Here is a 713-nt window from a genome sequence, read left to right on the forward strand (position 1 = left end):
ACTAATCCATTGTATAAGCTTTCCACTGAGCTCTTTGTTTCATTTTCTTGTCCATCTATATAAAAATTGCAATTTGATTTTTTTTTGAATTCTCAGGGTTTTTTTGTTTGTTTGTTTGTTTGTTTGTTTGTTTGTTTTCTTTCTGGAATCCACTTTTGTTTGTTGTTTTTACTGATTTATTTCATTTGCTATTTTTTTATTTGTATTAATTCAATTTGAATTTATTTCATTGAATATTCTTATAATTAACTCTTTGATTTTCCAGAGTCTTATCTTCAAGTTATCCTAGATTTTGTCAAGTAACCATCACTGGCCTGTGATTAAAAGCGAAAAATAATCAATTCAAAAAGGTTCTTTCTTCTGTCCTTAGGAGTCTCGCTGTGTGGCTGCTGTGTCCCATGACCATCAATAGGTGGCATAGAGCAGAGAGGTTATGTCTATTCTCAGCATTGCATCTATGAACGTTTGCATGATTAGTAGCCTAATGTTCCCCACCAAAAAGTGAGCTTGAGATGACCAGTCCATGGCTGCGCAGGTCTGGATGAACTCTCAGGGTTTAGAGGAGTCGGAGATGAGACAGTCACCTCCTAGGGCCTCTTGGCATACCAGAAGTAAACCTGATACAGAAAATTGCTACATAGGGTCACACAGACAGGACATGAATGAAGGGAGCCCAAGACAACCCCCAGTCCAGTGCCCTAGGGGCAGGAGAG

General features: G+C 38.1%; 1 non-coding gene across 1 annotated transcript; it reads left to right on the forward strand.

Annotated features, from left to right (window-relative positions):
* The first annotated feature begins 359 nt into the window (after positions 1-359).
* LOC115031218 (small nucleolar RNA SNORA17) lies at positions 360-489 on the forward strand. Its single transcript, XR_003836835.1, has one exon. It is a non-coding gene; the product is annotated as a small nucleolar RNA SNORA17 (small nucleolar RNA).
* The last annotated feature ends 224 nt before the right edge of the window (positions 490-713 follow it).

The sequence above is a fragment of the Mus caroli genome, unplaced genomic scaffold (assembly GCF_978045245.1).
Source record: "Mus caroli unplaced genomic scaffold, Mus_caroli_1 scaffold_4, whole genome shotgun sequence".
Taxonomy (NCBI): domain Eukaryota; kingdom Metazoa; phylum Chordata; class Mammalia; order Rodentia; family Muridae; genus Mus; species Mus caroli.